Below are 13,368 nucleotides of genomic sequence, written 5' to 3' on the forward strand. Positions count from 1 at the left end.
AGCATCTGAAGAACAGATTTGATACATTAAACACTAAAGACTGAAGACCAGAATACTTGTGGGATGACATCAAGAATGTCATACATTAAGAAAGCAAAATGTCATTGAGAAGACAAGAAAGAAGGAAAAAGACAAAATGGATGTCAGAAGAGACTCTGAAACTTGCTTTCCAGCGTAGAGATGCTAAAGCAAATGGCAGAAATGAGATCCAAGAGCTGAACAGAAAATTTCACACATCAGCTTGAGAAGATAAAGCCAAGTATTATAATAAAATGTGCAAAGATCTGGAATCAGAAAAACAAAAAGGAAGAACACGGTCAGCATTTCTCAAGCTGTGAGAACTGAAGAAAAGTTCAAGCCTCTACTTTCGCTATTGAAAGATTCTCTGGGCAAATTACTGAATGATTCAGAAAGCATCAAGAGAAGATGGAAGGAATACACAGTCACTGTTCCAAAAGGAAATGGTTAATGTTCAACCATTTCAAGAGGTAGCATATGATCAAGAGCCAATGATACTTAGGGAGGAAACCCAAGGGCATTGAAGGAATTGACAAAGAACAAGGCACCAGGAATTGATAGGAAACAAATTGAAATCTTTCAAGAAAGTGAGGTGGCACAGGAGGCACTCACTCATCTCTGCCAAGAAATTTGGAAGATAACTATCTGGCCGACTGATTGGAAGAGATCCATATTTGTGCCCATTCCAAAGAGAGGTGACCCAACGGAATGTGGACATCATCAGACAAGCTCTTTGATATCTTGAGCCAGTAAAGTTTTGCTAAAGGTAATACAAAAATGGCTACAATCATACATTGACAGAGAACTTCCAGAGGTTCAAACCAGATTCAATAGAAGCCATGGAATGAGGGATATCATTGCTGATGTTCTATGGATCTTGTCTGAAAGCAGAGAATATCAGAAAGATTTTTACCTGTGCTTTATTGACAATGCAAAGGCATTTGATTGTGTGGATCATGACAAGCTTTGGACAACATTTTGAAGTACTAGTATTCCGGAACACTTAATTGTACTCATAAGGAATCTGTACCTGGACCAAGAAGCAGTTGTTTGAACAGAACATGGGAACACTGAATGTTTTAAAATTAAGAAAAGTGTGCAACAAGGTTGTGTTCTTTCACCATACTTATTCAATCTGTATGCTGAGCAAATAATACGAGAAGCTGGGTTCTATGAAGAAATCGTGGCATCAGGATTGAAGGAAGACTCATTAACAACCTATGATAGCAGATGATACAACCTTGCTTGCTGAAAGTGAAGAGGACTTAAACATTTACTGATGAAGATCAAAGAGTACAGCCTTCGGTATGGCTGTAAAGTAAAGAAAACAAAAATCCTCACCACTGGACCAATAACCAACATTCTTATCAATGGAGAACAGATAGAAGTTGTCAAGGACTTCATTCTTCTTGGATCAACAACACTCATGGAAGCAGCAAGTCAAGAGATCAGACGATGTATTGCATTAGACAAGTCTGCTGCACAAGACCTTTTTAAAGTGCTGAAGAACAAAGATGTCAGCTTGAGGACTAAGTGTGCATGACTTAAGCCATGGTATTTTCAATAACCTCATATGCATGCGAAAGCTGGGCAGTGAATAAGGAAGACCATAGAAGAATTGATGCCTTTGAGTATGGTGTTGGAGGAGAATACTAAAAGTGCCATGGGCTGCCAAAAGAACCAATAGATCTGTTTTGGAAGAAGTGCAGCCAGAGTGCTCCTTAGAGGCCAAGATGACCAAACTTCGTCTTTCATACTTTGGACATATTGTCAGGAATGACCAGTCACTGGAAAAGGATATCATATTTGGTAGGATGAAGGGTCAGAGAAAAAGAGGAAGACCCCCAATGAGATGGATTGTCCAAGTGGCAACATCGATGGACTCAAGTGTGGCAACAGTAGTGAGGTTGGCTCATGATCGGCCATTGTTTCGTTCCGCTGGGCATATGGTCGCTATGAGTCCGTGCTGACTCAATGGCACCTAACAACAACAAGAAGTATGGTTGTTTCATCTGTATATGGCAGACTTCTATTAAGCCTTCCTCCAACCCTGATGGCCATGTTCTTTTTCATATAGTCCCACCTTCTCAATCATTTGCTTCTCTTACATGTTTAACAAATGTGGTAAAAGGATTCAAGTCTGGTGCACTTTTTGTGATATTAAAGCATGCAGTAACCCCTCATTCTCTTTGCATGACTTCCTCTTGGTCTATGGACAGGTGCCTCATGAGCACAATTAAGTGTCATAGAATTCCCATTTCTTCACAATGCCATCCATATTTTGTTATGATCCATGTAGTCAAATGCCTTTTAATAGTTAATGAAACATAGGTAAATGTTGGTGGTATTCTTTGTTTTCAGCCAAGATCCATTTGTTGTCAACAATGATATTCCTTTTTTGACTCTTGCTTGAATTTCAAGCAGCTTCTTATTGATGTACTGCTGCAAATATTTTTGAATTATCTTCAGGAATTTTTCACTTATGTGTGATATTAATGATATTGCTCAATAATTTCCACATTCTTTCTTTGACCAGGTCTTCCAAATTTCTTGGCACCAACTAATGAGTGTTTCTAGTACTGCCTTGCTTTGTTGAAACATTTCAGTGTGTATTCACAGCATTAAGTTATTAAATCAGAAGGACATTTCTCACTGGTTTTTAAAATGCTGACGATTTCCATACAAAAATTTAAGACAGTGCTTTCTATATTGAGTTGCATTTTTTTTTTTTTTTTGCTTTTTTAAACAAATGTATTTTTTGAAATTATAAATTTCTCTGCTAATTATAAACATTTTGTTCTTGTGCCAAAGAGTAATTCAAATCATAAAAATAAAAACTTAAACACATTACAGAATGGCTTTCACATTTGATATTCCATAATAATCTAGGAAGTGATTTATTTGTTATTTGGACAAAATTTTACATATCTCTTAATAAGTCCAGGCAGCATTCTGACTATTTTACTTATTCTGCTTTATTTATTACTTGCAATGACCCATTATCCCCAGGTCACAATGAAAGAGATTAGAAATAGAATATTTAAGTTATATAGTGGTGATTGTTGTTTTCCGACACACAGTGGCACAAGACTATGAATCTTTGTGGAAAAAGTCAGCCCCATCACTCTCCCTCAGAAAGGCTGGTGAGTTTGACCCACTGACCTTAACTTTTAGCAGATCAACACTTAACCTAGGTGAAGAACCCTATAAAATAAAGAAACCCCACAATTCATTTAATTTCAACTCTGAATATCTTGAAGCACAGTCTAGCAACATGATCCTCTTTAATTTCATCTTTCTGTTCTGTCCACACCATCTCTTCCCTTGTTAATTCTTCACTCCAGTGAGAAAATAAGTCCATAAAGTTAGAGAAATAAATGCAGAATAAATATAGGAAATTTGGGCCTTTGGGAGTGCACGCAGTTAACATACACTACTGTTATGTTATGTACTGGATTAGGAGAGAACATCTTGATTGTATCTTGATTATATCTTATATATATATCTTGATTATATCAGGATTATATCAAGATTAACATCGAAATTTAAAGAGACAGTATAGACATAAAACCAAACGGCCACCACTCATCTGTCTGTCGTGCTGTGGTGGTTTGAGTTGCTGTGATTCTGAGGGCTATGCCACCGGTGTTTTAAATAACCAGCAGGGTCACCCATGGTGGACAGGTTTCAGATGAGCTACAAAACAAAGACAGACTAGGAAGAAAGAGTGACAAACTACTTCCGAATCGCTAGCCACTGAAAACTCTATAAATAGCAGAGAAACATTGTCAGATACAGCAACAACAACTGTTAAACAAAATACTGGAAGTTTGAAGAAAGGCTTGGTGTTTTATGTCTAAAAAAGCAATTGAAAACCCTATGAAACACAGTTTTACTTTGACACACATGATGTCTCCATGAAGTAGAGTCAATTTGACAGCAGCTGGTACTGGTATTGCTAAATACAGAAGTGCCTTCTTTATGTCATTTATCATCCCTACTGTGACCAGCAAACTTTGCAAAGAAGGAAATGAGGCACAAGATGGTAACACTCTGGGTCAAGAAGATGTTAGAACCTCACAAAAGAGGCAAGCATTAACACACATGCCTTCTCGTTGTCTACCAGAGTGTGCTTATTTTCTTACTATCTGATTATTTTCTTCAGATCAGGAGTTGATGTCAGTTAGATAACACAGATCTGTAGATCTTATTTGACCCACTGGGGAGTTTTTCTTTTTCTGAGTAGTAAAAACTTATAAATCTTGCTAATATTCATAGTTATAGACCAAGCTTCCCACCACTCATCTGTCAGTTTGTTGTACTGTGGTAGCTTGGATGTTGCTGTGATGCTGGAAACTATGTTGTCTGTGACAGGATAATATACATATTAACTGGAAGACCAGTTAATACCACTATTATTCAAATTTATGAATCAAACACTAAGCTAGTGATGATGAAACTGAAAAATTCTACCAACTTCCTCAGTCTGAAATGGATCAAATATTCAACCAAAATGTATTAATAATCACTCATGCTTGGAATGTGAAGGTTGAAAACAAAGAGGATGGGTCAGTAGTTGGGAAATATGGTGTTGGTGTAAAAAAGGTTGCTGGAGATCACATGATAGAATTAGGCAAGGCTTATTTGCTACAAATACTTTTTTTAAGCAATATAAAAGAAGATTATACACTCAGACCTCACCAGATGGAATAATAGGAAACAAATTAACTATATCTATGGGAAGAGATGGTGAAATAGCTCAATATTATCAGACAAAACCAGGCCAGAAACCAATTATAAAATAGACCACCCATTGCTCATATGCAAGTTCAGACTGAAGCTTAAGAAAATTAAAACAAGTTTGTGAAAGACAAAATATGACCTTAAACATATTCCACATGAATTTAGAGACCATCTCAATAACATTTAATTCCTCAGACTCTAATGATAGAAGACTGGAATAGTTGTGGTATAGCATCAGGGACATCATATAGGAAGAAAGAAAAAGTTCTCAAAACAGGAAAGAAAGAAAAGGCCAAAATGGATGTCAGAAGAGACTCAGGTATATGCTGTCCAGTACAGACATGCTAAAACAAATGGAAGAAATGAGGAAACAAAAGAGCTGAACAGAAAATTTCAAAGGGCAGCCCAAGAAACCAAAGTAATCTGTTATAATGATATTCACAAATGCCTGGATTTAGAAAACCAAAAGGGGAAAAAATGTTTAGAATTTCTCAACATGAAAGCACTCAAGAAATAATTTAAACTGCAACTTGCAATATTGAAGGATTCTAAGGGCAAATTTTGAATGATGCAGAAAGCATCAAAAGAAGATGGAAAGTATACACAGAGTCACTGTACAAAAAAAAAAAAAAAAGAAAAAGGTCGATGTTCATTTCAAGAAGTACCGTATGATCAAGAACTTATGGTACTGAAGAAAGAACCCCATACTACATTAAAGGAATTAGTGAAAAACAAGACTCCAGGAATTGATGGAATACAACTTTGAAAATTTTTAGCAAAATACAGCACTAAAAGAACTCATTCATCTATGTCAAGAAAGTTGAAAGGCAGCAACCTGACCAGATGATTGGAAGACATCCACATGTATGCCTATTCCAAAGAAAGGTGACTCAATGGAATACCCAAATCACCAAACAATATCATTAACATCATATGTAAATAAAATTTTGTTGAAGATAATTTTAAAAATAGTTGCAACAGTGTATCAGCAGAGGACTACCAGAAATCAAAGCCAGATTTCAGAACAATGGACATCATTGCTAACACTGGATGGATCTTGACTGAAAGCAGAGAACACCAGAAAGATGTTTACTTGTGCTTTTCTATTTATACAAAGACTGTGGACCACGTGAATCATGGCAAACTATGGATAACAGTGGGGAAAACTGGTATTCCAGAACACTTAAATTGTTCTCATGAGAAACATGTACATAGACCAAGAGCTATTTGTTTGAACAGAGCAAGGGGATAGCAAATGATGTAAAATCAAGAAAGATGTGTTTCAGACCTGTATTCTTTCAACATACTTATTCGATATGCAATGTATTTAATTTGTATGATGAGCAAATAAGTTGAGAAACTGGAATATATGAAGAAAAATGGGATATCAGTATTGGAGAAAAGCTCATTAACAACCTGCGGTAGGCAATTGATACATCATTGCTTGATGAAAGGGAAAAGGACTTAAAATACTTATTGATGAAGATCAAAGACCACGGTCTTCAGTATGGAGTGCACCACCGTATAAAGAAAACAAAATTCTCACCACTGGACCAATAAATAAAATCATGATAAATGGAGAAAGATTGAAATTGTCAAATACTTCATTTTGCATAAATCCACAATCAGCACTCTTGCAAGCAGCATCCATTAAATCAAAGGACATATTATATTAGACAAACCTGCTGCGTGAGACCTCTTTAAAGTGTTTGAGAACAGAGTTGTCATTTGGAGGACTAAGGTATACCTGACACAAACATAGTATTTTCAATTGCCTCATGTGTGTATAAAAGTTGAACAAGTAATAAAGAAGATCATAGAAAGTCAATGCAGTTATGGTTTTGGAGAAGAATATTGAAAGTACCATGGACTTCCAGAAGAACAAACAAATCTGTGTTGGCATAAATACAGTCAGAATGTTTCTTCAAAACCAGGATGATAACACTTCATCTCTCATTTGGACATGCTATTAGAACATGCCTGGAAAAGGACATCATACTTGGTAAAGTGGAGGGTCACTCAAAAAGAAGAAGACCTTCAATGAGATGGATCGGCAGAGTGATAACAACAATGGATTCAAGCATAACAATTGTGAGGATTGGAATGAGTAGTGTTTCATTCTTGTGCATACTGTTGCTATAAGTCAGAACTGACTAGAGAACATTTAACAAGAAGCCACCTTTAATTCAATAAATAACAAACAAACTCAAAGTACTTATATTTCTATAACCTGGTCACATATTTATTTTTATTTTTTTTAATTTAAGACATATGCTATGTCTCTAATGTCTCTTTTCATTCAATCAGCATGTATTTATAAAGTGTCTACAATCTGCCAGAATCTAGTTCAGTTCTGCTAATGTGTTTAGCATGCCATTCTTTTGATTTCTAACTCAAAACCATTTTTAAATTCTGCCTCCTAGCTTCAGCTATCCTAGTCTGTCAGAAGCACTATACTCTCCCACATTCATGGTGAAAAGAGTCATTACTAGTCAGCATAAGGCTGTTTGCATAGTTCCAATGCACAGTGACATGCAGTCTTTGTTGAAACCCTATGATGTTATATATTGTATGATGTCACTAAATCGATCATCAGTATTTCCAAACAACAGCATCTATAACCGTTATTATATCTGTGCAACAGCATGATGGGAGAGCGCAGCACTTTATAAGCAAGAAGTGCCCATTGCAACAAATTACTATGTTTAAAATGTAAAATGGGTTTCCTTTTCTCTATTTTCCATATTATACTGTATGTTCTTGAGACAATGAGCCCTAACCAGGGGTGGTTACAATGGTTAAATCAGAGGCCTTTTGCTCCTGTAAAGGTTTGCAGCCTTACAAACATATGAAACCCTATACATGATTGCATTAAGTTGGAACTAACTCCGTGGCACACCACCACCACCACCAGACCAAACTAAATTGATTTCTGTCAAGTTGGTTCTGACTCATAACAACCTCATAAGACAGAGTAGAACTGTCCCATAGAGTTTTCTTAATTTTTATGAAAACAGACTGTGATATTTTTGTTTTGTGGAACAGTTGGTGTATTCCAATGACTGAGCTTTCAGTTAATAGGTGCTTTGCCCACTGTACCACCATGGCTCATTTTGTACAGTGATTAGGCTTATAATATGATTTTGCATGGCAATCTTCATCTCTTGAGGATTTATGGCTAAATGCTAACCTTTTGATTTAAAAAAATGATTTCCAAAAATGGTGGTAAAACAGAGTAATAAGTGGAGAACTGATATGTAGAAATTAAGCATTTTTTTGTTTGTTCTAAAATGATCTATTTATCATTCTACTTCATATTCAGAGGTAAGGCATCACTAATTCCAATCTTTGCCAAGTACATAAAAATCAAACAAAATTATTCTGTTTCATAAAGTAGTTTGAGTCAGTGAAGATAGTTTCACTAAACAACATCAACAATACCATGAACTAGGCAGATCATGAGTATATGTGAGGAGGGCCCATCAATCTATAATCTGTTTTGTGGTTATTTTCCATTCCTGTGTTTTGTATTCCAATCCAGCAACACAGATGCTTTATATTTTCCTATTGAACATAGAAAAATCTACATCAGGTGCATAAGGGGATTTCTTAACATTTAGATTCATCTTTCACTCTTCCATTTGTGATACAGACATTAATTAATATAGCAGAATATTTGCGTAGGTTTGTAAATTAATGGCAACTGAAATTTGACTTCATAGCTGGGAGGAAACATGAAGTGTTTAGAATTGTGGACAATTATAAGAGAAATGTCCACATGAACAAAAAAAATCTAAAACTCAATTCTAGCAAGTCCTCCCCAGTGCATAAGAAAGCTCAAAATCTCCATATTTTCAGAATTTTCAAAAAGTTATAATTCCACATTTTATATAACTCATTTGATTTTTAAATATTTTAAGTATTGGCAACTACTTTAGAGTTTAATAAGAAGTCTCTGTGACACACACTTCTAAGATAAACAAACTTACGTAGGTTTGCTAGAAGACCTGAGAATTTATGATCCATTATTAAACTAGCATCATTCACGGCCACCTTAAGCTAAGTAGGGGATTAGAGATTTAATGGGAAGAGAAGAACTGGAGGGTACTCCAAAGGAGGGGTCATTGAAGACAAATTTCTCTGTCCTGCTTCCAATCAGCAAAAAATCACTCTTAAAATGATTGTTTTCAAAAGTTCTTTGGAAAAGAGTGATTCCAGAAATGGATGGATCTCAACAGTCCTAGTACATGAACTTGTTCAGACATTTTGGACAGGGTAGAGTGAGTCATAGGTAGAGTGAGAGGCAGATTGAACTTCATGAAACTTAAGCTTCAAAGCCTCTCTTGCTTGATCTCTTCTAAAACTCTTGACACACCACTAGGAAAGCTGAGAGCAATTGGCCTCTTTAGAGGTGCTTCATGGAAGAGACTTCTCTGTCTTGTGGTAGTCCTGGGGCTGAGGGTGGATCCCGAAGGCTGTCTACACTAAAACATGAGTTTCTTTCTTCCAGCAAAAACCTAAGGAGTCTTGATTTTAAGAAGAAGGTTGGAAAAATACATATTTGTAACCTGCTAAGAAGCTATTACAATCTAGGGTTCACAACAATTTGCAGCTGATACACATAGACATAGCACACACTTTCAGGGCCAGAAAAATTGGGTGAAGAGGTAAACCAGGGACACCTGGCTTGGCTGACCTGACCATAAACCCTGGCTTGAAGTACTGGCTGAGGAGAAATTATAGAGGTTGTTACAGATGTGGCAAGGAGCACTGATAGCTTAGTGGTTACGAGTTAGACTGTCAACTTCAAGGTCAGCAGTTTCAAACTACCAACCATTCCATGGGAGAAAGATGAGGCTTTCTGCTCCTGTAAAGTGTTACAGCCTCTGAAACCTTATACAGCGTCACTATGAGTCAGAACTGGCTCCACTATCACCACCACCACAGATGTGGCATTACTAATAACGAATGACAATCTAAAAGTCACATTTTTATGTCATCAAATGTAATTTAGATAATTTTTGATATATAAGGTTGTTGGTTATGTGCCGAGGAGTCCGTTCCAACTCACAGTGACCCTATACAGAGTTTCCGAGGCTGTAAATCTTTACAAGAGTAGAAAGCCTCATCTTTCTCCTGAGAAACAGCTGGTAGTTTCAAACTGCTGGCCTTGTGGTTCACAGTCTGATTTGTAACACTATGCTACCAGAGCTCCTTTTTGATATATAATAAACCACAAAACCAAACCTGCTGTCATCAAGATAATTTTGACACATAATGACTCTATTAGAGTAGAACTGACTCATTTTAAACCCAATCAATGTCTAAAAGACAGTAATTTTTAGAAAAGCAGAATGTTGTATCTTTCCTCATAATGGCTGGTGGGTTTGAAATGCTGAACTTATGGTTAGCAGGTAAACACTTAACCTGCACCACTAGGTTCCTTTGGCTATAGAGCAATAGAAGAAAAAATGAATTACATTTCTATTCTTTTTACAGAAAATTATGTTGATAATACCTTGTCACAGTAGAAATAATCGAAGACTATAAAGCCAAAATTGTAGTGAAAAGATTATAGACACTAGTGCTGCTTTTACTGACAATTATTATCAAGATATCAATATTCATAGTCATGGTATGTCACTGGAGGATAAGCACAAGACTGCTAATCACAAGGCTGGTAACTAAAACCCACCAGTCCCTACTTATAAATCCTACATAGGGTCTTTATGAGATGGAACTAACTTGATGGCATTGAACAACAACATCATATTGCTCTCTTGATATATTTCATATTTATGTTTATTGTTAACTTTTGAAACTTGAATTTGTTAAAATTAACTTTTTTGTAAGTTAATTTTCTTGCTTGTGTCACTTAGTAAATTCACAATATTATGTATTTTTAAAACAGATTTCCAAAAATCATTAATTGCAAGACTCACAAAACCTGTGTCCACTTCTGGGAAGAATGCTGGGATAAGATTATGTGTCACAAGTAGGGAGAAAATCATAGAAGCTGACATGACTCTGCAAATATTCAGAAGACATTCAAAATATTGAAGTGGGAGTTTAGAGATGTTGTGGAAGGGTAGACTCCAGGACATTTTATGAACATATGCTCCAAACCAAATCTACTGCCATTGAGTTAATGTCTACTCATTGTTGTTGTTGTTGTTATTGTTAGGTGCCATCATGTCAATACCAACTAATTGCAATCCTATGCACAACAGAATGAAACACTGCCTGATTTTGGGCAAACCTCATAATCATTGCTACATTTGAGACCACTGATGCTGCAACTGTGCCAATCCATCTTGCTGGGGGTCTTCCTCTTTTTTTCTAGTCCTCCATTTTACCAAACATGATATTCTTCTCCAGTGACTGGTCCTTCCTGACAATGTGTACGAAGTATGAGAGATGAAGTCTGGCCATCCTGGCTTCCAAGGGGTACTCTGGCTGCACTTCTTCCAACACAGATCTGTTTGTTCTTTTGGAAGTTGATAGTACTTTCAATATTCTCCTCCAACACCATGACTCAAATGCATTCATCTTCTATGGCCTTCCTTATTCACAGTTCAACTTGCACATGCTTATGACATTATTGCATATACCATAGCTTGGGTCAGGCACACCTTAGTTCTCAAACTGACATCTTTGATCATCAACACTTCAAAGAGGACTTGTAGAGCATTTGCTCAATACAATACATCGTTTAATATCTGACTGCTGCATCCATGAGAGTTGATAATTTATCCAAGCAAAATAAAGTCTTTGACGACTTCATAAATCTTAGGCTTTATATAGATTTTTTTTTTTTTTTTTTCTTTTTTATAGATTTTTTTTTTTTTTTGGTTAAATAATGAGGATTTTGTTTTCTTTACATTGAGATGTAGCCCATACCAAAGGCTATGGTCTTGGATCATCATCAGTAAATATTTTAAGTCCTCTTCACTTTAAACAAGCAAGGCTGTATCAACTGCATATTGCAGGTCGTTAATGAGTCTTACAATCATGATGCCACATTTTTCTCCATATAATCCAGCTTCTTGGATTATATGCTGAACATAAAGATTGAATAAGTATGATGAAAGAATACAACCCTGGTGCACACCTTTTCTAGTTTTAAACCATTTGATGCTCCCTCATTTTGTTCAAACAACTGCCTCTTGGTTTATATAAAGGTTTCTCATGAGCACAATTAAGTGTTCTGGAATATTCATATTTCACAATGTTGGCACAGGAAATCATTTTAGTGGTATTCTCTGCTTTCAGCCAAGATCTATCTGATGTCAGTAACGATATCCCTCATTCCATGTCCTCTTCTAAGTCTGGCTTGAAACTCTGAAAGTTATGTCAATGTATGGTTGCATTATCTTTAGCAAAATTTTACTCGCATGGGAAATTAATTTTACTGTCTGATGATTTCTGCATTCCATTGGGTCACCTCTATGTGGAATGGATACAAATACAGATCTCTTCCAGTCAATTGGACAGGTAGTTGTCTTCCAAAATTCTTGTAATAGATGAGTAAATGCCTCCAATACCACATCACTTTATTGAAAGATTATAATTTGTATTCCATCAATTTCTGGTGACTTATTCTTTGCCAATGACTTCAGTGCTCCTTGGGACTTCTTTCAGGATCATTGGCTCTTAATCATATGCTACCTCTTGGAATGGATGCATATTGACCATTTCTTTTTGGTACAGTGACTCTATGTATTCCTTCCATCTTCTTTTGATACTTTCTGTATAATTCAGTATTTTGCCCATAGAATCCTTCAATACTTCAAATCGAGGTTTGAAGTTTTTCTTGAATTCCCTCAGGTTGAAGCATGTTCTTCCCTTTTGGTTTTCTAACTCCAGATCTTTGGTTTTCTAACTCCAGATCTTTGCACACTTCATTGTAATATTTGACTGTCTTTTTGAGCTGACCTTTGAAATTTCCTGTTCAGTTCTTGTACCTCCTCACTTCTTCCATTTGCTTTAGCATATCTACATAGGAGAGCTGACATCCAATTTGGTGTTTTCCTTCTTTCTTGTCTTTTCAATGACCTTTTGCTTTTTCCTGTGTTATGTTCTTGATGTCATTCCACAATTCTTCTTGTCTTCAGTCTTACGTGTCTAATGCATTAAATCTGTTCTTGAGATGATCTCTAAATTTAGGTGGGGTTTATTCAATGTTATATTTTGGCTCTCTTAGATTTGTTTTAATTTCTTTAGCTTCAGACTGAACTTGTATATCAGCAATTTATGATTTCTTCCACAATCTGCCCCTGGCCTTGTCTTGGCTGGTGATATGGAGCTTTTCTACAGTCTCTTTCCACATATGTAGTCAACTTGATTTCTGTGTATTCCATATACAGAGGACCATGTGTATACTCATCTTTTATGTTGCTTAAAAATGGTATTTGAAATGAAGAAGTCATTGTTCTTGCAAAGTTCTATCATGAGATCTCCAGCATCAGTTCTATCCCCAAGGTATATATCCCAAATACTGATCCTTCTTCTTTGTTTTCATCTTTGCATTCCAGTCACCAGTAACTATTAGTACATCTTGATTGCAGGTCTGATCAACTTCAGACTTAAGAAGTTTTTAGAATTCTT

The sequence above is a fragment of the Chrysochloris asiatica genome, unplaced genomic scaffold, assembly GCF_000296735.1.
Source record: "Chrysochloris asiatica unplaced genomic scaffold, ChrAsi1.0 scaffold00049, whole genome shotgun sequence".
Classification (NCBI taxonomy): domain Eukaryota; kingdom Metazoa; phylum Chordata; class Mammalia; order Afrosoricida; family Chrysochloridae; genus Chrysochloris; species Chrysochloris asiatica.